Source organism: Triturus cristatus, chromosome 3_2, assembly GCF_964204655.1.
Source record: "Triturus cristatus chromosome 3_2, aTriCri1.1, whole genome shotgun sequence".
Classification (NCBI taxonomy): domain Eukaryota; kingdom Metazoa; phylum Chordata; class Amphibia; order Caudata; family Salamandridae; genus Triturus; species Triturus cristatus.
Genome location: NC_140584.1, coordinates 662,829,216 through 662,853,870, shown reverse-complemented (window position 1 = coordinate 662,853,870; position 24,655 = coordinate 662,829,216).

The window sequence follows — 24,655 nt, the reverse complement described above, 5'->3', positions numbered from 1 at the left end:
GACGGTTTCCTCTTTAAGTACTTTTATTCGGCAACCAAGTCAACTAGAGCAGTCCTTCTCCAGACGCAGCTGGAAGCCAACTGCCCAACCGCCACCCCAGAACAAATGACCTGGCATTAGAACCCAAGTGCATCGCAGAGATGGACAGGCCAGCCTAGCTGGAGGGTCCTAAGTAGAACAGAACACATTTTTGTTAAACAGTCTCTCTCCATCACTGCCAAGGGCAATGTGTTCCAAAATTCAACAGATTATTTCCGTCTAGCCAGCACCTTGCCCATTTTCAGGGAGTACTGTGCCTCCTCATCATGTGGCTTGTTCTCAACTGCATCCCAGGGCCTCTTTTGCAAAGCCAAATAAGGAATTGAAGAAATGGCATATGTGTCTCATTCTCTCAGGAGAGTCCAACTTTCAGATATCTCCTAACATATCCTAACTCGGGGTGTTGGATGGAACATAGTATCTTCAATCAGTTCAAATATATTGGTCCATAATCAATGTGCTCGAGAAACATTCACACATACTCCCATCCCATGGTATCAAATGCTTTTTTAGTGTCTATTACTACCAAAGCATGGTATGTTTCTATTGACAATAGGATGTATATAATTTGAGTTAGGTGCCTCACCTTGTGCGTGGTGCTCCTAGGAGTCACACAGCCACAACCATCATCAGTTATCCATGTCACCACTACTGGCATCAACCTAGCTGCCAACAGTTATTTAAAATTTGAACATCTGCATTAATCATAGGTACAGGCTGGCAGGCCCTGAAAAACTATGAGTGTCCATCTGGTGGCTTCAGAATCAGCACCTCTCTCATAGCACATGGCAAATGGTTTACCTTGTACGCATTCAGAAACACTGAGAACAACTCATCACTAAAGCCCTCAATGCAAATGGCCTGATAAATAGGCAAGATTTTCACCACCCACGGATTTGCGGTTACTGAAGTTACCGGTAACTCTAGGGGTGCGGAAAATCTGGCCCATTACATGTTCAACCATGAGATTTCACTAAGAAATCAGGAATTAGTTTTTCTGGGCCAGATTCCCACAGTAATTCCTTATTTTCAGCCAGACTTTCACCTGGAGATGTAAAAGCAGCCGAAAACTTCAGGTGAAAGTTAAGAGATCTGCAGTGTTCCCACCGATCTCATAATTCCAATAGGATCACAACTGCTGCTGTATTCAGATGCCACTTATATTAATGGACTATATTTTCAAGAAACTACCTGAAAGAGATCAATACAGAAGTGGTCGCTCACTGGCATTTTCCACCTATGGACATCTTTTATGGCTGTAACTTCTCTTTGTTTTACGATGCCTCAAACATCCTTTTGATCATCTGTAAGCATAGGAGAAACAAGTCTGTCATGAAAATCTTCTATTTGCTGTGTATCCCTGTTTGTGCCTATTTATAAAGTTTGGCATGGTAATTTTGACATGTTTCATTAAGGAGTTTTTGAGTTGGAGGTCGTTTTCTTTTTAGAAACCAGTACAGTATGTCCACCTTCTTCAGGAGCCTTTGCAGTTATGTTGTTTTTGTGGACCTAACAAGAGCAGCTCATGTGTTCTTCTGTTAGAACTGTGCCTTTCTAGTTGTAATTTTGTACCACAAATTCTCATTATACAGCCCCCTATTTCACAACTTTGAAGGCCTTCTACTCATATGTTCTGCTAGTGGCCTTGCCCCAACTATATTCAAGGTATTGCACTATGAGATCCTTAGTCCCTCACATGAAGTCCTGGTTAAACAGAGCCTCTGTCTTGAAACATCAAATCAGAACCTTAGCCATGCTCTGTACTTTGGCATACTCAACCTGCAAAGGGAAGTAATGAGGAAAACATTGTGATAGTATACTGGACTGCTATATTTTAAGTGATCATCTTCTTTAACCAACATAGTGTATAGCTTGCTGTGAATGTTATGCCTTATGTGCTGATGACTAACAGCCTTATAACTTGTTGATCGAGTGACACACATACTTTTGTAAGCTAGGCACTGGGGAAGTGTGTCTCGTATGGATCCCACAAAGTTTGCTCTCCCAGAAGCAAATGCAAAGATCAAACACAGGCTAAAAACACAAATATTATTCATATTTCTGAGTCAAAATAGTGGAATCTGCAGGGAGCCACAAATTTCCAACCACCCAGGATTTCCACATGTCTTCTGATGAAAATGGTGCCTCACTTGTGTGGGTGGGCATAAAAGTCCGTGAAAGGAGGGGTCTAAGGCACAATGTAGCAACATCAACAAAATGGGTAGCTGCTGTTTCTGGGCCCGGGCTCAGCGGCCACCCAGCAAAACCTACCAAACCCAGGCACTTCTGAAAACTAGACACCCAGGGGAGTCCAGGGTGATGTGCCTTTCGTGGATCCCACATTTTGTTACCCGAAATGCCCTGCAAGCCTAACAATTTGCCTAAAATCGCACATTTTCCTTGCATTTCTGTGAACCTAAACTTCCAGAATCAGAAAGAGTCCACAAAATTCATATCACCCAGCATTTCCCCACTTGTCCAGATAAAAATTCTGCCCCATTTATGTGGATGGGCCTAGTGCCCCATCAGGAACAGATTAAACTAAGGTCAATTGAAGCCCCTCCCCCCCCATGGACTGGGTAGGCACCATATTTTAGGAGATTTGTGGAAATACAGAATATTTGTTATTATCAATGGTATTTGCCAGCATTTGTGCCTTCCAAATGTAAGCCAGTTTGTAAGAAAAGTAAATTTGAAAAATGCCCTCTGAATCACATGCTAGTATTAGTACCCACAAATTCAGGGACATAAAAATAACCAGTGCTCCTAAACTCGGCATCTGGTGTCCATTTCAGCAGTACATAGGTTTCCTTGATACCCATTTTTCACTGCTTATATTTTACCATATGAATTGTAGGGTGCAGTTCAGTGGTGGCTCTAGCTACCTCAGGTTCTTGGAAACTTTCAAATCCTATATTGACCAGCAACCAAAGGGTCTAGCAGACAAAGTGGTATATTGCTTTCATAAATTGGACATTGTGACAAGAAGGTACAAATGAAAACGTTGTCAAAAAAGGCTGTTTTTTCTACTCATTTTCAATATATTATAATTTGAACAGTTAATTACTTTGGGAAAACCTCAAGGGATCTACACAAATGACCCCTTGACGAATTGGAAATTGTGTCTACTTTTTAAAAATCAATGGCTTTCTGGGTTCCTCCATGGCTTTCACCTTGGTTTCCTCCACAAAGTGGAAGTAGGTTGAAAGCACAAAATCTAGGTAAAATGGGGTACCTCTTGGAAAAAATGTCAAAACTGTGGTAAAAAAAAATGTTTTTTTGATTCAGCTCTGCATGTTCCTGCAAGTCGGGAAGATGGTGACTATAGCAAAGCAAACTTGTTGTTGAAGCCATATTTAGAAAATAAAACAGATAATTTTTTGTGGCGCACATTTTTCCTATTTTTGAAAAATAAAATTGCTATATTTGACCTATTTTCTCAGTCCTTTCCAAGGGAATGCACAAAATGTGGGTACCTTTAGAATCCCAAAGATTTTGGAAATAAAGGACGCATATTTGCCATGGCTACCTAATGTGGACAAAAATTTAAAGAGGCTTAAGCATGAACTACCCCAACTAGCCAAAAAAGGCTTAGCTTTGTAGGGAGAAAAGCTTTAGCTGCCGAGGGGTTAATGCAGAGGTTTCATGTGGCAGTATTATGTATGCGTGCACACAACATACACATATGCAAAAAAGGGCTACTGTGCCAACCAATAATTCTGGAACTTTTCTTTTTTTACCTCTGGAAAGGGTACAAAGATATATTCCCGTATCATACTTTTTTCTTCATCTAGCTGTTAAAGAGGGTCTCGTTTTGGCAGATGGCCAGTCAACCTGCTGGGTCAGTGGAGACCCTTGCCAGGATTCTAGAACCTGCCTGTCAGGCAGGGATTTCTGTGACTAACTGTAACCAAAGATAATGTGGATGCACTTTTGTCAAATCAAATGATGACCATTTGCTTCTAAAAAGAAAAACTCAATGGCCCTGAGATGGGGAGAGTTTTTTCCATGCTCGTGGGTGATACTGTGAGGTTTCCTTGCTACGAATAGCCCTGAAATTCAGTTAGGAAAAGTATGCATTGGGAGAAGTTTCCTAAATAGGGTGGACCCTATGCTGGCTGGTCCGCCACCTCTTTTTTGACCACCAACAGAGGCTCCTCAGGTAATTCATTAGTGGTCCCCTACCTGTAAATGAAGTGGGGGGAACAATAAACTTAGTAGGGTGAGAGAAGCCCACAGGAGCGCAGCTTCAGGGCAGGTGTTTGGGGTGTTACACCCCCCAAAAAATGTATTCTGAAGTAAATAGTTGGGTTCAGTTGCTTTCAGTCGGATATGGTGAGGTACCTGTTGGATTTCACCCTGGATTTTTATATGCCCACACTGACAAAAACACATACATACACACACACACACACTCTCTCTCATGTTTGCTTTAACCTCTTCGATGCCGATGACGGAACGGTTCCGTCATGCACGCCGGTTGGGCTGTGCTTATGACGGAACCGTTCCGTCATGGCCCCGCCCGCGCTCAGATCTTTCAGCACTGCGCGGGAATCCGCGCAGCGCTGAAGAGGTTAAAACTTGGAATTTTTGAAAAAAAACTATTGTGTTTTAAGGACCCTTAACAATCTGTATTTGTGTCTCTTTCCACTGCCTCTTGAGCTCCCCTCGTGTCCTGCTTCTCATAATGTATTTTAACAAGATATGCCAGTGTGATTGCTGGAAAATCTGAAGCGGTCACCCCCAATCTTACTGACCAACCTATGTCACTAAAAGCACAATTCATAGGGGCCTTCCCATCAAGATACGGCACATTCCTGTCCTTCTCCCCTGTGCCAGCACACAAACAGCAGCCATGCCCCAGCGTAGACACCCTGCGTCATTTGGCAAGGGTGCCTGCGCTGAGGGGGTAAACATAGGCATTCACAAATGCTATTTGCTTGTATTTTAGACACAAATATGTTCTGTGTTTCAGTGTTTTCAAGCTGACCCGCCACCACCGCTGAGTGAGGAAGATGCTGGAATCGTTGCCTCGCGGCCCGCGGCTCCCTGCGCTTGGCCCCCATCGATATTGCTGCCTCTGCTTTGGTGAGCATGCTGCTGTTCCACGTTTCCACACCGACTGCAAGCAAAGTGAGCGAGCGTCCAAGGAGGGCATGAGGAGGACGCGATTTGCTGAATTGCGTCCTCGCAGCTCGCGGCTCCCGCTGAGTTTTGTTTTCATGGTGGGGGCCCCAACGAAAATATCATCCAGTTGCGGGTGGCCATGCGCGACTGAGCACGACCAGGTCTCAGCCCCCCCCCCCCCCAGTGGTCCCGCTGCCTCTATTCCTCACCGGCCGTGCTGTTGCTGGAGAGCGAAGCAGAGTACTTGTGGAGTTCGTGAAGAGCTGCAAGCATAAGCAGCATCGGTGAATCGTGTGTACAGTGAGTTTTCCGGCCGCGTCCATCAGACATCATTGGATATCAATGGATATCAGACTTCAGCCATCAGCAGAGCGGAATAGGGCGGACGCGGACGGAGCAAGAGGTACAGAGGCGGGAGGAAGGATTGAAAGGATTGGACTGATTGGACTGTATGGGCCATAGAATTAAGCATAAAGAGCCCACAAGTTACAAGAAGAAGGAATTGTTATTTTGGGACTGTTTGGGTCCACATTAGTGACATACTAGTGCTGCACCGGACATTGTGTACAGGTTGACGGCAGGCTGACGGCGTAGCGGCTGCGGTACTGCGGGACATGCTGAGAGAGGAGGGACTCTGCAAGACTCTGCGAGACTGTGGGACTCTGCGAGAGAGTGGTGCAAACAGCAATCGGCAATGAAAAAGCGGAGCAAAAAAGCTGAGGGGTGAGAGGTGGAGAGAGACTGGTGGAAGGGGCTGACGTGGCTGGGCGGGCACGAACGAGGAAGACCCGAGGAGCTTGCCGCCCTTCTCCTTCCCCCTCCCCCCTCCTCGTGGTTTGGCTCGGCCCTGCTAGGCACTGCTCTGCTCTTCACACCGCCAAAGATCCTGCCAAAGACCCCGCCTGTTCTCGCCAATCCCCCTTGCCAATCCCACAATTTCAATTAGCCGTCTAGCCTGAAGTGAGAAAGACCGGTTTGGAAGTCTGCTGGAGATAGAGGTTGGCGATAGAGGGTGCTGGCAGTGTCTTTTTGGTGACAAGCACAGCTGCCCTTTAGCGGGCGGCCACAGCAAGTGAGCTCTAGGGGTCTTGCGGAGGCGGCCTGCAACACAGCCTTGGGAACCTGGGGAGCTCCGCTCGACTAAGTCCTCGTTCTTGCTTCAGCCCCTCACCATTTTAACAAAAAATATTGTTATACTTCATTTGCCCAGCTGTATTTATATACTGTCATTGATACAGATCCCCTTTAGTTTTAACCTTGCTGTTCTACAGCCCAAAGCCTATGATTGTCTAGGATTGCCAACACTGATTCCTCTGGAGCGGCCTAAGCTTGTGAGTCGGTGCTCGGTGTTGAATGAGTGACGCATCGGCGAACAGGATCTATACCGCTGGAGGCGTTGGCCGACCAGCTAAGGGTTCCTCTGCATAAGGACTAAGATATGACCCAAAGAAATTGCCCTCTGGTAGATTGCTATATACAAGAGCGTGCAAAAATCTAAAGCTAATCCTTTAACCCCTTGTGTGCCCATGACGAGCTGGACTCGTCATGGGCCGCGGTTGCGCTGTGCCCATGACGAGTCCAGCTAGTCATGAACCCCGCCCGCTAATGCAACGGGCGGCACAGGGCGGGGAAAGGGCGTGGCACACAAGGGGTTAAGAAACAACACACTACAAATAAATATTTTGAACAGTTTCAATACCATCCCTTCCTTTTTTCCAAAAAAAGAAACAAGCCTAAATTCAGCAGGGATGTTGGAGTATACTCGAGAAGCTCATGGAGAGGCTAAATTAGTCCCTGGAAAATCATCGCCAGTAGTATCTATCAAACTATCTCCCAAAACTGGAGGAACTTGGTCTAGGGATCCCCATCACTTGGATTCTCGGGAGGCTGACTCTTTGCTGGCAAACTTAACCATCTACTCCCTTGCTAATGAAGTCTCCCAACTTGAAGGGGTATCTCATCTAGTACCAAATGTTGGAGAACCCATAATGGACGCCAGGACGCCCCTTTGCTGGGGCAGCTGTGCGCGGTACAAATAAAAATAACATAACATAACATAACATAACAAAAAATAACATACACTCACTGACCTCAAAATTAATTTAAATCAGTCTTCTAAAATGCCCTACGTTCCTAATCTAGAGTTGTCCAGGAATCATAACCCTGCTACCTCACTTTCCTTCAATTCTCGTATTCCCTCCCAGGATCGTCCCATTAAAATGCAGCTGTTCAGTAGTACACCCAGCGGGACAAGTGTATTAGATTCACGGGGCTTGACTACACCTGATCTTTCCCCGAACGTTCACCCTTCAATTCATAATCCAGAGTAAAAAATGCTGATGTTGGAATCATTACTTTGCCTGGAAATGGACAAATCAGTAAGTAACTCCGACTCTATTCTGGATTCTCTTTGGGCTCTGACTAAGTTTATAGCCTCTGAGCAAAGATTTTCACCTGGTAAAGCTGGCCTACTTCCTTCCCGTAAATAGAATCCAGGGAAGGGGTCCTCTCCTCCTTTATTTTTGGAGGATGACATCAACCAGCTTCACCCTACTCAAATAGGCTCTCTTCCCCACTCTAAAGGGTGGGACTTTGGCGTTCAAACTGGTAAGTCTTCTACTAGTAGGAAAAACCAATTCAAATTAAAAGAAAATGAAAATATACATGATCAATTACACTCTTCCGCTCTTCAACAGCTTTTCGATCCTGGACGCTAGCTCCAGGGGTTGTATCTACGCCTTGCCCACAAGCAAAGAAGGAAAATTATGTGCAATTGGAAAACTTTTCCCCAATTTCCTAAAAACAGGTGCAAAATATCCTGAGCATCCTATAGTGGGGGAACAAAAAGCTGTCTGTTCACCTTCCAAAGAAAAAGATACCAAGAATAAAAGTAACAGCGTCGGTAAGAAGAACAAGAAGGATAAAAGGGAAAAACGTCGAAGGATAAATTAAAAAAAGGGCAAAACGGCCCTAACTTAATCCACAATATATCATCAGCTTCCGACTCAAACGTTTTGAAGAAGGAAGATGGTCATGCAGAATCCAACCTACCAGGACCTTGTTCTTCTTTTTTGAACCCAAGTGCTTCAATTCAATCCTCCAAAGAGGCATTTGTATATGATATAAGCGTTCCCCCTACTGTTCAGAGTAACATGAACCCTAATGCCTCACTATTTGCTTCCTCCTTAGGCAATAACGTCATTTATAATCCTATTGAAAATATTCCTGAGGTAACCTGCAAAATCAATCATTCACCTTTTGCCCCTTTCACCTTGCATTTTTCGTTTATTTTTGACCATGAACCATTTATGAATAGGCCCTTCCTGTTAGGTTGTTTTGCTGAAATCCCTGGCCTTCAAATGATCTGAAGCAATGACCTTGCTCTGGTTCAAGTCCAAAAATATAATAATCCTAGGAGAGCAAGAGTAACGTTTGTATCCAAAGCTATCTCCCATCAGATAAAGTTACACAGTGATAAATTGCGTTGTTGTGGCATTGACGTTCTTATACCTGAAGAGGAGTCAGCCTTAAAAAAAAAGTGGTCCAAAATCAGCAGTCTAACACTTATTCAGAAATCGCCACAAGGGGCATATCCCACTCGGAGAGAGAGAGTATATTGCAGGTCTCCCTTGGTAAAGACGGCAGGATGGTCTCGCTACTCACAGAGAAAAAGAATCAGTATGAATTTTCCGCAGATGAGGAAGATAAGAAATGGAGTTGGGTAGCAGGCGCTCTTAATAAAAATAGATCCCTAGGCTTAAAATGTGGGAATTCTTCCTAGCAAGGATATTACTGTGATATCTTGGAATGCAGCCGGCCTAAGCACCAACAAAAATAAACTCTTACTTTTGAAAGAACAGAGTGCAGATATAATATGTCTACAAGAGGCTTGGATCATAAAGGATTGGTCCACTGAAGATTATATAGTGCTGGGCCGGTCTGCGCTCCCTGTGAATAGAGGACATGCTAAAGGAGGCATTGCCGTTATGCTAAGTACAAGTCTTAGTTGGTCATATAAAGAATTTTTTCATGCCTCCTACTTAATTCAGGCGATTAAGCTAGATCTCAAGGATGGTCAGGATTATTCAAATTCCCTATTGATTGTAAATGTATATTTACCTCCTGATGCATCTTACTCTGACTTAATAAAAGACCTATTTGTTTTTAACTCCTCAACCTTGGAAAGGGAAGATTGCAGGTTTCTATGTTAGTTGGACATTTTAATTCTAAAGTCTCTTCTCACACTATAAGGGTATTCTTTAACACTGCAAAATACAAAGCCCTAAATATCCACACTACCCTATTTCCGAATAAAAGCAGGACAGATAAAAGAGGAGCTACACTACTCGAAGGTCTGAGAAGCTTAGACCTTATAATTGCTAATGGGAGGCTAGAAAATGATATTCCAGCAAATTATACTCATAAGGCCCCAACTGGGAGATCCATTATAGATTATCTAATTGTTTCTACAGATTTCTTTTGTAATCTCATAGGTATGGAAGTTCTGGGAACAGATTTTAGCGACCATATGTTGATTTGCTCCAAATTTAATTTTACTTGTGCTAAGGTAGGTCCCTGGAACTTTAAAGGCAGCACAGTAGGGTTCAATGCAACAAATGGTAGTATTCACTGGAATACTCAAGCGACCGCCAAATTAAAAGCAAACTTAACAGCTTTGATAAAAGAGCAGCAGCATTTAGTAATGGCTGAGTGTGACTCTCCTCAATTTGATCTACTTGAAGCCTTTTCCCATAATGTAGGTTCTTTGGCTACATTATGTAAATCATTGCATGATCCAGCTAAACGGAGATCATATTTTAATCCAATGCTCACTTTAAAAAGGGTAATAAATAAATTAGTGAGGGCCCAGATCCTGATTTTTTCTGTCGAACGAAGTAATCTAATAAACCTATTAAAGAGGAAAAGGCAGAGGAAGAAACGCTCATTAAAACAAATAAAGGAAGATGGCGCATGGGTGCAGTTAAAAGAGGCGGCCTAAAAAAATAACTCTAAAAAGTTTTGGGAAATAATTGCTGACTGCTGCAGCACAAGAGTGAAATCTCTCCCCATTCCTATTAAAGAAGAGGATTTGAAACTCCACCTGGTAGAACTCTACTCTGCGAATTTTGACTCTACCAGCTTTGTCCCCGCTGCACCTTACCTGAAAATCCTATATTAAACTATGCTCATTCATTGAATGATGTGGTTGGATCTATTAAAAAAATGAGATCTTCAGGAGCAATGGGTCCGCATGAAATCCCCATGACGGTAATCAAAAAGGAGCCACTTTTGTGGGCTACGTACCTAGCCCCATTGTTTAATTTTTGTTACTCTCAGGGGAAGACACCACCATCTTGGTCCGGAAGTATTTTAATCCCTCTGCACAAAAAGGGCCCTAGAACCCATCTGGGTAACTACCGGCAAATAGCCTTATTAGATGCAGTGGGGAAAATATTTGCACGTAGTATTCTCGATCACCTCACGGAATGGATGGTGGAGAAGAAGGTGCACCCTATGGAACAAGCAGGTTTTAGGAAAAATCATTCCACCCTGGATAACATCTCCATGTTGAAAATAATAGAGGAGAAATGCACAATTTCTCATAGGTATAACGTTTACTTCATAGATTTTAACGGCCTTCGATAAGGTAGACCAACCATTACTATGGAGAAAATTACATAATATTGCATTACATTCTCAAACTTGGTGCCAGGTACTAATGGGAGGAAACCAAGGCTTATCTGTAATTCCCATAGAAAATGGCCTGAAACAGGGCTGCTTACTAGCACCGCTACTATTTTCCTTATATATAGCAGATTTACCCGATTGTTTTTCCTAGTTAGAGGAGATGCATCCAAGATAGGCAGCCGTCCTTTCGCATGTCTCCTTTATGCAGACGATATAGTAGTGATGGACCTAACCCCTATTGGGTTGAATAAAAAGCTGATATCATTACAGAATTACACAAAGGCTTTTTTCTTGAAGATAAATATATCGAGAAGCAAACTTTTATTAATGAAATGCAACAGAAGTAAAAAATCAAGTAATTTTAAGTGCCAAATTGGTCTTGAAAAGCTGGAGGTAGTAGATTCATACCTCTACTTAGGGAAACTAATAGCGAGTAATACAAAGAATAAGAATTCATATCGAACACAGTTTCTGTAAAGCTGTATCCCACGCTAATGGTCTGCGCATTTTCTATAGTGCAATGGGCAGAAGGCATTTTTTTACATCTGCTGACGGTTTTCAAAGCAAAAATCTCTCCTACTCTGCTTTACGCTATCAATTCAATCCCTGTAAAGGACTGGAGTTTTTTATATAGGATTGAAGGCCAGATTTTACGTAAATTGTGTAATTTTAACACGTTAGTTCCATCAGCTGCTATTAGATTGGAATTTGACCTGATAAGCTCCTGTATCCAAGGTGTATCCAGGGTGTTACGCTGGGGATACCAGTTAAAAAATAGCGAGCCTTACTCATTAAGAGGTTTCATGTGTCAAGAACTCTTTGACAGTATTGGGGGGAAATTTTCCATATATCGTGATTTCTCTCTGGCACTAAAACTCTTCTGTGTACAAGAAGAATCGGTGATTACCCTCCCGCCATTAGAATTTAAATCCTTTTTAAAAACTTTAAGTGGTAAGATCAGCTTTGATAGAGATATTAAATTCTATAACAAGAGAGATTAAAGATAATAGCCAGGACGAGCTCCCCGAGAATCTCCCAGAAATATTTATCCTGAAACCTAGAACATGGAATTCGACGTTGGCTCACCCTATGTCACATGAATCTTTTACCTTTAAACGATTTATCAGTAAACCGGTCCTAGAACATTAAAAATGGCAAAATTTGTAATTTTGGTGAGCTGAATATTCAGAACCTGGATCATGTCTTGTTTGTCTGTCCAGCATTGTTTTTTTTAATTAAACAATTTTTATTATCAAAAAAAAAAAAAAACACAACAAAATGTCGGCACATTACATGAATCTCCACTATGAATTCAATACCCACACTTGTGATCAGCGCACTATAATCCATACATTTCCCACATATTATCAAACTCTGCAGACCCTCCTGCCCCAGCCCACAGCCCCCGGGGCACTTTATTAAGAGAGGGCGTCAGGACGGAGACAGCATAAACTTGTTTGGGCTGTGTAGGGTAAATTTCTACTCTGGAGTGTGTGACACCACTTCCTCAGCCGCCAACTGGTCCAACCTCCTCAATCGCTCGCGCCGCAGCTTTATCGTAGGGGAGACACAAATCCCACCTCGGTATCTGTTCCACTTTCCCCACCGGTGGTCCCATTTCCCAGGGCAGCCCCGCCCCTTGTATACCGTGTTTTCCTGCCTTGGTTTTGAGTAGTTGTCGCTGGCTTCGGCGGATGTTTTTACAGATTGTTGTTAAAGATGTAGGTTCAGGCCGCAACTTTTTTGCCCGAAAAATGAAGTAGTCTGTGTAAAATTATCCAACTTTGTTTAAGGAGTTTATGTATATATTTTTATCTTTTATATATTCTTTTAATTGGGTTGTTACCCCTGTGCCTGTTGCCCTATTATGGAGTCTTAATATTCTCTCCTTTTCCTGATTGTATTTTGCACATGTTTTGGCTACTACTTAACAGCTCTTTTCACAACTGGGATATGTTTTGCTTTTCGCCCACCTTCTTGTTGCAAATTTTAAAACTCGATTCATTATTGAAGCTGGATTTCGGATTGTATTCTGCTCTTGAATCTGCTATGTCAAGTCAAGTCATAGAATTTATACAGCGCACTACATACCCAGAGGGTTTCAAGGCGCTTAGGAAGGGGAGGAGGATTACTTGTCAAATATCCACGTTTTAAGTTGCTTTCTGAATGCTAGGTGGTTCTGGGTAAGGCGAAGGTAAGCGGGGAGTGAGTTCCATGTTCTAGCAGCTAGGTAAGAAAAGGATCTGCCTCCCATGGTGGTCTTGTTGATGCGAGGTACAGTGGCGAGGGCTTGGCTGGAGGAACGTAGTTGGCGGGAGGGGGTGTAGAAGGACAGTCGTGAGTTGAGGCATTCTGGTCCGATGTCGTAGAGTGATTTGTGTGCGTGGGTAAGCAGTCGGAAAGTGATCCTCTTATTGACGGGTAGCCAGTGGAGGTCCTTAAGGTGACCAGAGATGTGTTCGTTGCGTGGGATGTCTAATATGAGCCTGGCTGAGGCGTTTTGGATTCGTTGGAGTTTCTTCTGGAGTTTTGCGGTAGCACCTGCGTAGAGGGTGTTTCCGTAGTCCAGTCGGCTCGTGACCAGAGCATGGGTGACTGTTTTCCTTGTTTCGGAGGGGATCCAGCGAAATGTTTTTCTGAGCATGCGAAGAATGTTGAAGCAGGAAGAGGATACGGAGCGGACTTGTCTGTTCATTGAGAGTGAAGAATCCAGGATGACGCCTAGGTTCCGTGCGTGGTCTGTCGGGATGGGTGCTTTTCCGAGGGCTTCCGGCCACCAGGAGTCGTCCCATGCAGAGGGGGATGTACCTAAGATGAGGACTTCTGTTTTGTCTGAGTTCAGTTTCAGACGGCTTTGTTTCATCCATTCGGCAACTTCTTTCATTCCTTCGTGTAGGTTGGTTTTGGCGGTGCTGGGGTCATTGGTGAGAGAAAGGATCAGTTGAGTGTCATCCGCGTAAGAGAGGATGTTGAGGTTGTGTTGGCGTGCGATGGCCGCGAGGGGGCTCATGTATACGTTGAAGAGGGTGGGACTGAGTGAGGATCCTTGTGGTACGCCGCAGATGACTTCAGAGGCCTCGGACTTGAATGGTGGAAGGCGGACTCTCTGGGTTCTTCCGGTGAGGAACGAGGTGATCCATTCAAGTGCTTTTCCTTGGATTCCGATGTTATTGAGGCGTTGTAAAAGGGTGCTGTGGCAGACTGTGTCGAATGCTGCAGAGAGGTCAAGGAGGATGAGGGCGACTGTGTCCCCATTGTCCAGTAGAGTTCGAATGTCGTCTGTTGCTGCGATGAGGGCGGTCTCAGTGCTGTGTTTTGCTCGGAAGCCAGATTGTGAGGGGTCGAGGGATTTGTTGGCTTCGAGGAAGGCGGCGAGCTGGTTGTTGACAGCTTTCTCGATGACTTTGGCCGGGAATGGAAGAAGCGAGATGGGGCGGTAATTTTTGAGTTCGGTGGGGTCCGCTGTGGGTTTTTTCAGAAGGGCGGTGAGTTCAGCGTGTTTCCAGTCTTCCGGGAAGGTGGCGGAGTTGAAGGAGCAGTTGATGACGTCTCGGAGGTGCGGTGCTATGACGGAGTCTGCTTTGTTGAAGATGTGGTGAGGACATGGGTCTGTGGGGGATCCTGAGTGGATGGAGTTCATCAGGCGGATGGTGTCCTCAGTGGAGATTGGGTTCCAGTCGTTAAGGGTGTTCACGGGGGGAAGATGATCAGCAAATGGTAGGGTGGGTTGGTTTCCGGGTTGGTTGTCAAAGCTGTTGTGGATGTCAGCAATCTTGTTGTGGAAAAATGAGGCTAGGGAGTCGCAGAGGGTTTGAGAGGGGGTGATGTCGTTGGAGTTGGCCGAGGGATTGGAAAATTCCTTGACGATGTTGAAAAGTTCCTTGCTGTTGTGGGCGTTGTTGTCAAGTCGATCCTTGAATGCTGTTTTCTTGGCTTTTCGGATTAGTTGGTGGTGAGTGCGGGTGGCGTTTTTGAAGGCGTCCTTGGTGCTAGTGGTTGGGTCTTTTTTCCAGGCCTTTTCAGGGGAGCGGCAGAGTTTCGTGGACTTCTTGAGATCATCGTTGAACCATGAGGCCTTCTTGCTGCCAGGTTTGTTTTGACGTTTTTTCAGTGGTGCTAAGGTGTCAGCGGTGTTGGATAACCATAGGGTGAGGTTGGCGGTGGCTTCGTTAGCGTTAGAAGAGAGGGCTGGGGAGTTTCGAAGGAGCGATGCGGAGATTTGGTCCGTGGTGATTTTGTTCCAGTTTCTTTGCAGGGTAGGTTGGAGGTGGATGCTGGGTTTTGGTTTGTTGTAGGTGAAGTGAACGCAGCTGTGGTCAGTCCAGAGGAGATCCGTGGTGTGGCTGAAGGAGACATGATTGCTGGATGTGAAGATGGGGTCGAGTGTGTGACCTGCGATGTGGGTGGGGGAAGTGACTAGTTGTTTAAGTCCGAGGTTGGCGAGGTTGTCCACGAGGGTGGCGGTGTTGCGGTCGTTGATCTTTTCAAGGTGAAAGTTGAGGTCTCCCAGAAGGATGTAGTCTTTGGAGGGGAGCGCGTGTGGGGTGATGAAGTCCGTGATGTCTTCACTGAATTTTGCGCGGGGTCCTGGTGGTCTGTAGAGGAGGGTGCCTCTGAGTGTAGTTTTGGGGTCGATGTGGATCTGGAAGTGAAGGTGTTCGGAGTTAGCGAGGTTGGTGTCAGAGCTGGTTGAGATGCGGATAGATTTCTTATGGACGATGGCGATTCCTCCTCCTGTGTGGCTGGTACGGTCTTTGCGAGTGATCTTATAGTCTTCAGGGATGGCAATGGTGATGTCTGGTGCGGAGGAAGCATTCATCCATGTTTCCGTAAGGAAGGCGATGTCCGGAGAAATGGTGTCTAGTAGATTCCATAGGTCAATGGCGTGCCTGTGGACCGATCGGGTGTTGAGAAGGATGCATTGTAGGTGGTTGGGGTCGGGAGCCTGTGGTGTGGTCGTAGCGGAGATGTTGTCGGTGCCGCTGAATTTGCAGGAGAAGCAGGAGAAAGGTCCATGGGTTTGTCCAGGGGCGGCTTGGACGCAGTTGGGGGCTCGACCGGGGTTAAGGGCTAGGAGGGTGGCGGCATCGTAGGTTATGCGGGGGGGCTGGGAGGGACGGGGGCCAGGGGGTCTGGCGCTGGGCGCGGTCCAGGCGCGGACGGGCGTAGACGGGCTTACCTTTGGCGCACCTTCGGCGCGGCTGGGGCGCGGTCGCTGCGCGTAAACGCTGCGCGCAGGAACTCCTGTCATATATGGATAGTGGAGGGGGAGGGGCGAGGGCGTCTCAGCTGGGAGGCGGGGCGGGCTGACGAGGACAACAACATAAACAAAATGGCAGCGGAGGGGAGGGCAGAGCACAGCGCCGGGGGTAAACTCGCTCTGAATATTAATAACAAGTCAAGGCAGTGGAGGCGATGCAAAGCGCTAGCAGCAACAGAGGCAGGCAACACGTGGGCGCGAGGCGAAGCGCTACAATATAAACAACAACAGTGCAGGCAACACACGAAGAAAGCAATTTGAAATGCAGGCAACAAACGATACCAGGTCTCTCAGGAGAGACTAGGGGAGCGACCTCTCAGTGCGCAGCAGCGAGGGGATCACGGCGCTTCCTGCTACGGGAGCGCTGTATAAGCTTAGTGGGAGGGCGTCTCAGCTGGGAGGCGGGGCGGGCTGACGAGGACAACAACATAAACAAAATGGCAGCGGAGGGGAGGACAGAGCACAGCGCCGGGGGTAAACTCGCTCTGAATATTAATAACAAGTCAAGGCAGTGGAGGCGATGCAAAGCGCTAGCAGCAACAGAGGCAGGCAACACGTGGGCGCGAGGCGAAGCGCTACAATATAAACAACAACAGTGCAGGCAACACACGAAGAAAGCAATTTGAAATGCAGGCAACAAACGATACCAGGTCTCTCAGGAGAGACTAGGGGAGCGACCTCTCAGTGCGCAGCAGCGAGGGGATCACGCTATAACTCAACTGCTTTTTTTGCACATGCTAGGATATGCTTTGTTACCCCTATTCTCTTGCTGCTAATTTCAAGTTAACTTTCTGCTGAAGCTGGATTTTTTAATTGTATTTTGCACATGAACTGGCTGCTACTTAAATGCTCTTTGCACAATTCAGGATATGCTTTGCTACTTCAATCCTCTTGCTGCTAATCCCAAACTCTATTTTGCCGAAGCTGCTATGCGTTGTAAAATCTGTATATGTAGTTGTTGCCATTAATGCGCTTTCGTATGTTCTATTATATGTTATGTAATAATATGTATATATCTTTTTATGTGGACCTCATTGGAGTTCCAAATCTTTAATAAATATTGGACTGAATTTGGCACAAATGTACCACATTAAAGCCTGTCATAATGGCTTTCCAAATACTGGGAAGAAGAAGCAAATAATGCTTTTTGTGTAGAATACATGCAGGAGAAAAAGAACTGAATATGATTAACAACATAGTGGAGTTTATTTTTCATATGTAGAATAGTCCCACATGCATTCTAATGGTATCACTTCGTGGGAGGCAGACTCATACTTCACCAGCTAATATCGTTTCCGTTTATTAGTCTTTATTATCGATCATAATTATCATAAAAAGACATTTACAAAATAAGCGTTTTGTACAGTTTGAAGGATAAAAATACATACAGAACACAGAAAAAGTAAAAACATAAATAAGCACGGGTCAACTGGCTATTGCCTCCTGTTTCTAATAAACCAAACCCACCCCAAGAATTTAGCAACTGCTACTACAATACATTCTCCCGTGTTGAATCTTAGGATGTTAAGGGCCTCAAGCCCCTGTCTGGTACCCAGGGTTTGACAAATGGGTTTGAGCCATTTGGCCCGGGGAGCGGCGTATGCTGGACAAACAAAAAATAAATGGCCCACAGTTTCAGCACAATCTAAGCACCAGCGGCAGGAATCGCCAGTCGCACCCTTCCAATTTTTAGTGAAAGAATTGGTGGGTAGGGTACCAACCCTCAATTGGTGGTAAAGCTTCCTGTCGCTGGGCTTTGTAATGATATCCCAGTAAGCTTCTAGACATGGGGCGTTTTTCTGCACACGAAACCTGCCTGACAGAGACTCTGCTGGAACTCGGGTTTGATGTTTTTGGCAAACCATAGTCCAATAAAGACTTTTAAAGACTTTTTTTGTGGGGAAGGGGTTGGAAACTGGATCAGTCCAGCGAGCTCCCAGGCCCATGGATTCTAGATGTGAACTAACTTGCTTAAACCACAAGATATTTCCTGCGCCCAGGATGGAACGGACGTCCAGGAATGCCTTGGCGTAGGGCTCTAGTTCCGGAACTGTCCATAATCTCCTCCAAAAGGACAGTGGTTTGAACCTGGCAATGTCATCAAAGGAGTGACAGCCAAGATCCAGCATAAGCGGTTTCACAGGTGTCGAGCTAGGGAGGCCCGTTAGTAGCCTTAGAAATGTATGTTGGGCTTTAACCAGTGGGGAAAGATCAGAAAAATCCCAGAGTTCAGCACCATAAAGGATTGCTGAATTGATCCTAGGATTATAAATTTTAATAACAGGACGTATTGTTTTCGTCTGGGATTGTTTGTGTTCTTTGACTAGACACCCCGAAAGTTGGGCAAATTTGAGTGAAAGAACATCTATTTGTGGCTTCCAACTCAATTTGTTTTCAAGAACGATCCCCAAGTAGGTCATCACTTGAGTACGTTCAAGTATGTCATCATTCATAGTTACTTGACCTTTCGTGCCTTTCCCTTTGTTGAAAACCATATACTTCGTTTTTGATACGTTCACTGACAGGTCGAAGTCAGAACAGAAGTTGGAGTAAACATTCAATGCCGTCTGTAAGCCGGACATGGTCTGTGATAAAAGCAAGGTGTCATCGGCAAACATAAGGAGTGGGATTTTTATACCTCCCAATGAAGGGGCGTCTGTAGGAGTAGATAAAAAGTACTTCACAACACTATTAATAAATAACAAAAACAGAGTTGGTGCAAGGACGCACCCTTGCCTGACACCCCTATTGACGTTAAATCTGTCGGTGACCTGTCCTTGCTTCCCCCAACGAACTATGGCGAATTTTTTTTCGTGCAGCCTGATTACAATGTGCAGAAGATCGGCGGGCATCCCTAACTCTGCTAGGACCGCCCAAAGTTTGGACCTGTTAACCAGGTCGAATGCCGACCGAAGGTCAACAAAGGCGGCATACAAAGTACCACCGCAGACATAAACTGTTTTCCAGATGATCAATTGAAACCTAAACGCCTGATCGATGGTACTAGTACAGGGTCTGAAACCAGCCTGGAGGGGCGAGATAACATTCTCCTGTTCTATCCATGACTCTATTCTAGCCAGGATCATCCTTGCTATGATTTTTTGAACAGAGTCAATTAAGCTAATTGGGCGATAGTTCCCCGGGGAAGAACGATCGCCCTTCTTGAAGATCGGCAAGATCTCTGCGCCCCTCCACGATTCAGGGATGCCGGCCCCCTTTGCTATTGCAGTGGCCAGAAGAGTGATATAGGGTACCCAATTTGCACGGTCTGATTTGAACAGGTCTGCGGGGACGCAGTCTATACCCGGAGCCTTTCCACTTGGAACCCTAGATAAGGCCAACTCTACTTCTTTGCAGTCAAATTTGAGATTCAATAGGGGGTACGTGGTCTGAGATAATATGGGAACGGTCACCTCATTCGAAGTCAAATCAAGTCAAATCCGAAAACTGCCGTTCGAAGTGAGTGACCCAAGTGTCGGGGGGTACGTGGTTGGTGGGGGTCGGCAAACATAGAGTATTGCCCCATTTCACAATGTGCCAGAACAGAGTCAGATTTTTATGGTAGCTGGCATCCAAGAGATCATTCCAATGATCATTATCCCATGCTTTTTTAGCCTTGATTTTAACTAAGCTATAATTTTTCCTTGCAAGTCTGATAGTCGCCGGGTTTTTAGATTTAATGGCGAACTTCAATTTGCTGTAGGACTCGCGATACCATGAGTTGGTCTTGGGAGTATGAGGTCTCTTGGCCGTACAGGATTTGGTAAACAAAGACTTAAGGTCTAGGAATAGGGTGTCATGGATGAATGAGGACTCACCAACATCAACCTCTCTACTCTGAAGTGTCTGGAGGTCTGCTACCGCACACGAAACTTTAGAACTGATCGTTGTTAGTGTGGCGCTGTCCAGAGCTACCTTTTCCCAGCGCACTCTCCGTGTATTATTGGTTAGTACGGCGTCGGCTGTGACAATCTCAGAGGGATTATTTCTGCGGTCAATGCAGAACAAAAAGTTTAAAACTAGGGGGTTGTGGTCACTCTCGGGCATGTCCTGGATCACCATATCACTTAATGTAGGCCAGAACTCGACTTTAATCAAGGCGTAGTCGATTCTACTACTGCGTTGACCATCAGAAAAAGTGACCTTACCAGACTTGTCCGATGGAGTACGGCCATTCGCTGCCCTAAAGCCTCGCTCCATACACAGAGACATCCACTGGATAGCTGATTCAGACCACTTCTTGATGGGCGGGAGGTCGAGGGGAGGGATATTCATCGTTGCATCCACTTCCATTGTTAATGAATCCCATGCAAAGAGCAAGGGCTCAAAACAGCAATTAAAATCCCCCACTATTACCACATTAGTACATGGATTAACAGTTTCCAGGAACCCATCTAGTTGCCAAAAAGTGTTAGAACCTTTACCTCCTGGGAGTCCCCTGTTATATACATTGATGATCAATATGTCTGATTCATGTTTGAGTTGTAACAAAATGATCAATATGTCAGGGCTATCGATTTTTACCTCAGTAATATTATACTTTAAACTTTGTCTAACCCAAATGCAGAGACCGCCTGAAGGACGGCCCCTTGCCCCACCAATAGCCGCTTTATAAAAATTGACAAAGCCAGAAAAGAAAATAGGGTCCACCGCCCACGTTTCCTGGAAAACCAGAATATCATGGGTGGATGCCCAGGCGGACCATTCCTCCATTACAATTTTACTACGTAATCCCGCAATGTTCCAAGAAGCCATTTTCAGGAGGGAAGAACAGGGCGAACCAGCCAGCTGTGGAGCATGAAGTGGGCCTCGGACCGCGATGGTATCAACATCTCCACATACTAGCTCTAGTGGGCAGGAATCAAAGTGAGGTATAGATGGGCTAGCAATAGGCGGGACAAGAGTGCGGGTTATCATCTCGGGAAGGGACGGAATGCGAGTCACTGGGTTTGTAGCCGGGATAGGGTTCTGACCACCCAAGACTGGGAGGGGGAGGGCAGAGTTAATATGAAACGCATTTGAATCAACACATACAATGTTAGAGTGTAAGGCACCTAAACCCCGATGTGGCCCCGCAGTCCCGCCCCAGCTACCCAGCCCTGGACTAGTAAAGTGGGCGGGGATCACAGAGAACATACTCGCGATCCCCGAATTCGTCTGAATTAATGGCAGTCAATCAATCCCCTCCAAGGAATTCAGGGGAGCATAATGGTTCTGCAGGGGAAGATGAAAGTCCAGAATGGGCGGGCGGCAAAGTCCCCTGGAGACCCTTTCCCAACCAGTAGACTGGGGGCACAAAGTATCACTGGAGATGCAGGGGTAAAAATAGGACAAGTCAACGGTCTGGATACCAGTGGCACTCAAAAAATTTGGAAGAGAGCAAATGTGACTCACTGCCCTGGGATCTCGGAAATTGATAAGTACACAGTCGCCCTCAACTTTCTTTACCCCGGAGCCCAACCAACTCACCCTACGTACCATTAGTATTTCAGCACATGTTCTGGGAGGCAAAGGCCTATTGCAGTTCAACCAGTGGGTCACTTTATTCTTCAGCTCATCGTGCGACTCAGACTTGTCCACGGGGAGCCTTGGGACACCAACCAGTACAACTGTGTAGGGCTTGGACTCACGGGGAAGATTGATATGGGGGAGTTGTGAGAATGAGCCCGTACCCTCTGCCAAGTGCTGTCTAGTTACATGGTTACTCTTATTACTAGCTAATTGGGAAGACGGGACAGCGCTAGCAGAGGGGTGGGAAACTGCCATGACTTGTTCATTGTGGGCAGATGGAAGGGAAGAGACACTAATCAAAGGAGTGGGATCATTGGGAAGTGGCCCGGTTTTGATAGTGGTGGGCCGGGTGGATAAAATGTTGGGAACGACGGGAGGCACTATTGATTTCTCTAGTAAAGATGTATTAGTAAGCACCATAGTCTCTAATTTCCCTAAGTAAATAGAGAGTTGCTTAACTCTCTCATATAAGGGTAGAAGAAGAGATTTGAGAGACTGCTCCAGGAGTTCAAGAGAGCAGAGCTGAGGAGGATTAGCATTAGGCGGAGTGACTGAGGATTGGGGGTGGAGCTGACACCCTGCAGTGGAGGGGGGGCTGTGTGTTGATTGCAAAGGAGGATCAGGACATGGTTTAGCACGTTTGGATTTTTTGGGGACTTTGGGACGTTTACCCCTAAGAGGTGCTCCCACACGCTTTCTTGGCCCTTTATTATGCTGAGACTTGCTAGCCGGAGACGGAATGGCAGTGCAGGATTGATCAGAGGGAGGCAGAGGGGAAGTGACGCTACGGTCTGTGGAAAAGCCACAGGCTTCATAAATAGTTGGGGTATCAGGAGTGTCGTCCAGTGGGCTAGGTGGTGGGATGATCGACGTCCCAGGCGTCTTACTTGGTAATAAATCAGAAGCCGGTGGAAATTGCCTGCTGACTGGGGAAGTGGCTGCCATAATATTGCCAAGAGAAGATCTTTTGGCCGATAATTCAAGGGACAGACGTTTTTCAGTTAGTGTGATTTCGTGTTCGAGGACCCGTGTTGCTCTGGTGATAAAATTATCAAGGGTCCCCGAAACACAACACCCCGGTGGTGCCCTGAACAAACTTCTTGCCAGATCTTAGTGATGTCATCTTCGTGGGAGAGGAGGGGAATATAGCCTATATCGATGTTCTACAACCCAAGATAAACAAACTATTCAAAATGCCTGCCGTAACTTGTAAAACTGAACAATTAAAAGGCAGAACAATAAAAGTAGTCAATTACCAGCCCAGTTCGTAAATAGCGGTCTTGAGTGTCCGTTGTACTCAAACAACAATCAGTCTTAGAGGGGTGGCCCGTCCCGTCCACGTCCGGCCACGAACGGCAACAAACGGCCCGCTCTTTGCCCGGTCTTCGCCCCGGGCTGTGTCCCGCGCGCGTACCGCTAACGCGTGTGGGCGTGAGCCTTGAAGTAGATGGAAGATCGAAGAGGGGGCGGAGCTGGGAAGAGGAGCCAGGTGTGCTAGGAAAAGTTGTAGGTGTGCACCCTGAGCCTCGCAGTACCGTAGGAATAGCCTCGTCGCTGCTTCCCCTCGTGTGCTGCAAAGCGTCCTCTCAGGTCACAGGCAAAGATCAACGGACCCGAATCTGTCCCACAGCTGCTGGTTTAAATAGTCTATGCCTGCGAGCGGCTCCCGCGAAGCGGGGGCCGTGAGGCGTGGGGATTGGTAAGGAAATTGAGGCGGAGCCGGGAAGAGGAGCCAGGTGTGCTAGGAAAAGTTGTAGGTGTGCACCCTGGGCCTCGCAGTCCCGTAGGAATAGCCTCGTCGCTGCTTCCCCTCGTGTGCTGCAAAGCGTCCTCTCAGGTCACAGGCAAAGATCAACGGACCCGGCAAAGATCAACGGACCAGCCTTGGTTTTGAGTAGTCGTCGCTGGCTTCGGCGGATGTTTTTACAAATTGTTGTTAAAGATGTAGGTTCAGGCCGCAACTTTTTTGCCCGAAAAATGAAGTAGTCTGTGTAAAATTATCCAACTTTGTTTAAGGAGTTTATGTATATATTTTTATCTTTTATATATTCTTTTAATTGGGTTGTTACCCCTGTGCCTGTTGCCCTATTATGGAGTCTTAATATTCTCTCCTTTTCCTGATTGTATTTTGCACATGTTTTGGCTACTACTTAACAGCTCTTTTCACAACTGGGATATGTTTTGCTTTTCGCCCACCTTCTTGTTGCAAATTTTAAAACTCGATTCATTATTGAAGCTGGATTTCGGATTGTATTCTGCTCTTGAATCTGCTATAACTCAACTGCTTTTTTTGCACATGCTAGGATATGCTTTGTTACCCCTATTCTCTTGCTGCTAATTTCAAGTTAACTTTCTGCTGAAGCTGGATTTTTTAATTGTATTTTGCAAATGAACTGGCTGCTACTTAAATGCTCTTTGCACAATTCAGGATATGCTTTGCTACTTCAATCCTCTTGCTGCTAATCCCAAACTCTATTTTGCCGAAGCTGCTATGCGTTGTAAAATCTGTATATGTAGTTGTTGCCATTAATGCGCTTTCGTATGTTCTATTATATGTTATGTAATAATATGTATATATCTTTTTATGTGGACCTCATTGGAGTTCCAAATCTTTAATAAATATTGGACTGAATTTGGCACAAATGTACCACATTAAAGCCTGTCATAATGGCTTTCCAAATACTGGGAAGAAGAAGCAAATATTGCTTTTTGTGTAGAATACATGCAGGAGAAAAAGAACTGAATATGATTAACAACATAGTGGAGTTTATTTTTCATATGTAGAATAGTCCCACATGCATTCTAATGGTATCACTTCGTGGGAGGCAGACTCATACTTCACCAGCTAATATCAAAAGGTGAAATAGTAATAATCTTGCATGATAAACACAGCCAAGATAAACGCACTCAAAGTGTATTTTAAAAAATTGATAAAAATATGTCATTTAAATAGCTACACATTCAAGCCAGACAAAAAAAGGGAAGTGTACCATACATAGTCCGTTAGTATAAAACATTTAGGAAAGTCAT